Source organism: Canis lupus, chromosome 16 (genome assembly GCF_003254725.2).
Source record: "Canis lupus dingo isolate Sandy chromosome 16, ASM325472v2, whole genome shotgun sequence".
Lineage (NCBI taxonomy): Eukaryota > Metazoa > Chordata > Mammalia > Carnivora > Canidae > Canis > Canis lupus.
In genome coordinates, this window is record NC_064258.1 from 46,747,378 (window position 1) to 46,750,648 (window position 3,271).

At 41.7% G+C, this 3,271-nt stretch overlaps 1 pseudogene; it reads right to left on the reverse strand.

Annotated features, from left to right (window-relative positions):
* Positions 1 to 236: 236 nt before the first annotated feature.
* LOC112675179 (small ubiquitin-related modifier 2-like) lies at positions 237 to 911 on the reverse strand (annotated as a pseudogene).
* Positions 912 to 3,271: the final 2,360 nt, after the last annotated feature.

A 3,271-nucleotide genomic window follows, 5' to 3' on the forward strand; every position in this document is an offset into this window, starting at 1 on the left:
TAAACAACAAGACGCTTGACTTGAAGGGAAAACTATCTAGGATTCATTTCTTTTAGAGTAATTTATCCCTACTTGAAGACAGATTGCCCTACATGTAACAGCTACATACAAAAAAGGTATAAAATTGTCCTTGGTTTTACAATGATAAATGAAAAACATTAAAATTCTCCAATCGAACAAGGTATGCAAGGATTTTTATGTTGTTCTTTTTCTGTTAAACAGTGAGAGCAAAAGAACTTACCAGAATATAAAGATAAGAGCTGACTGAACATGCCACTAATGGAGAGACAGGGTGTTTTCACAGAAGCAGTATTTTCCCCCATCCCATCTCCATTTGATGTCGATCAAAACATACCACTGGCCATTTAGTTTTAAAAAATGCAATATGCTTGTGCACATACACAGTTACTTTATGTACAATAAAGGAATGGGGAAGGGGAAAATGAAAGAATAGAGAAAACTATACTGTAGTAGTCAGGATGTGGTGGAACCAAATTATGGCTTTCTATTTGAGGCTGTCTTCTTGGTCTGGAGGAACAGAGTTCTGGAGTAAAGTAGCAGGTTCCCTTTTTAGTAGACACCTCCTGTCTGCTGCTGGAACACATCAATTGTATCTTCATCCTCCATTTCCAACTGTCCAGATGTGTCTGTTTCATTGATCGGCTGCCCATCAAATCAGAATCTGATCTGCCTCATTGACAAACCCTGTCGTTCACAATAGGTTTTCATTAGTTTACTAAGTGGTGTATGCCTCTTAATCTTAAACTGCACCACAGAACCATCCTGCCCTGCCACCTTCAAATTAATATGATCGTTGTTCTCAGTCTTCACTCCTTCCTTGGGCTTTTGGTCGGCCATGGCGAGTGCCGGAGTCTCCTCAGCTGCTGCTTCACAAAAGAGGTACCAGGTCCGCCGAACAAGCACACCGGGAGCATTTAATATAGTGCAAATTCCTCCAAATTTATATGATTTCTCCAGAATGCCATAACAGAGCCAGAGCACCAATGTAGTGAAATTTAAGCCACTTTTAATCCCTTGTCTGGTGGCCACTTACATTAGCGGTAAACAGAAACCCCCACAGGGCTTGGTCACCATCATGGTGAACCATGGTGGGAATATGGGGCACAGACTTTTGTGAGTGATTTTGGTGACAATAATGCTGTTATTTTATCATGCATCTTTTCTGTGCTATGATCATACCATCTAAACTTTTATAAAGTAGGGGTGCTAAAAATGTGCCGTAAGTTACTATGAAATGAAGCCAGATGCAGTAGATAAAGAAGGCCTGGCAGTGGCCATGATTCTCAGTGCTGTTAATTTCGGGAAAGACAGCAAAAGGAATATTGTTAGGACTTTTTTGGGGGGGAAGGCGGGGTAAAGATTTTATCCATTTGAGAGAGAGAGAGAGAGCGCCCACAAGTGGAGAGGCAGAGAGAGAGGGAGAAGCAGACTTCCTGCTGAGTAGGGAGCCTGACTTAGGGCTTGATCCCAGGACTCCAATTTCTTGACCAGAACTGAAGGCAGTTGCCCAACCACTGAGTCACCCAGGAGCCCCTATTGCTAGGTCTTTTTAAAAAAAAAAAAAAAAAAGGCAGCATTAAAACAAAATTATGCCACTATTATTACGGATTTATACACTCTGACAACACATCTCCTGGCCCAACTGTGATTATAAGAAGGATATACTTGAATTAGTTTTACATGATGTAGTTCTTCAGGAACCCAGCTGTCTTGTGAATATAGTGTAAACTCCCCCTAGATTGCAATCTCTTGAAGAGGAAGCAGAAACCATCTGTTATTTCTATATTCCACACTCCAACCACCTAATAACAATCACAATGGTCACATTGTTGTAGAAGGTGTTTACAAAACAGTTGTCTCAACTCACCCTCCTGATGACCTTGTGAGGTGAGTTTTCTTATTTTCCCCATTTTACAGACCCCCAGAGGTGTAGAAAGAGTCATTGATTTGCTCATGTCAGTCAGCAAGGAGTGGCATTAAGAAAACTTCCAGCTGGATCATGGAACCGGGAACCTATGACCATCCAAATGGACTTGCAACATTTGCCTCAACTCTGAAGTGCTAGGTCAGATTCCTCCTTCTGTGTATAGACATGTTCTAGAGACAGGGAGGATGGAAACCTCTGTTAGTTCACAGGGTAAGGAAGGACCAGAGAAAGAGGCAAAACACCCCAGATTGGTAGGTGATTGTTTATATAAGCAAGAGAACTTATTTACAAGGACCATTTTGGGTGGCTACAGGAAGAATAGATCTCCATACTTGGCTACCGGATCTTAAAAGTTTATAGAGAGGCCTTAACTGGATTCAGTCAAAAATACCATCCAGATGGTCTCAACACCACATCAAGGCTCTATGTTCTTGGGGAAATTTCTAGCATGGGGAAGGCAAGCAGAACATGCCAGAGGAGGGGGTGAGGAGTTCACAAACTCTGATTGCCTGAGTTCAGTTTATAGGTCAACCAGTGGTCACATCCTCTCTGTGACCTCCTCCAACACTATCCTTATGTCCCTATGCCTCTCCTACATTATCTGTGACTCTGGCCCTTTATCTGTTTTCTTAGAAAATTATTTAGTTAAGAAAGCAGTTTCATTTGGGGCTGGTTAGTGATCAAGAAGTTTCCCTAGTGTGCCTTGAAGTCTTCAGTGCATGGAAATGTCTCTCAGGGGAGATGGTAAGGAGAGAGGGGTCACAAGCCACATCAGAGCAGAACTGTTGTAGCTAAGGGTTCCAGCGAGAATGGCAGAGAAAGTCAGGGGATAGCACTCTGTTTCTCATCCTAACCAACCATGAGATCTTGGACAGGCCCTTTCACCTCCCCTGAGCCTTAATTTCCTCATTTACACATTACAGAATAAGAATAACATTTGTCTAAACTACCTTACAAGATTGTTGTGAATGGTGGGAATATTTTCTTTCTAGTACATGCCACCTAAGGCAGGACAGACTCAAGGACTTGATGTGAACAGGCCGGCAAGAAGCCTCCCCCACTATGTCCACACCGCCCCCATCCACACACTCCCTGGTGGGCATGGGAAGGATTTGGTTATTAATTTTGAAAAAACAAACTCACCTTTTTGCATTTAGAGGACAAATAACAAAAATGATAGCTGGTTAAAGAAACTGAAATACATACTTTATTAGTTTTTACAGGTAGGATGTCTCCTCCCAATCCATAAAATCTATACAATTATCCAGGTATAAGGACTGAAATCAATTCAAAAGAATTTATTTCAGAAATGTCCAGAATAGG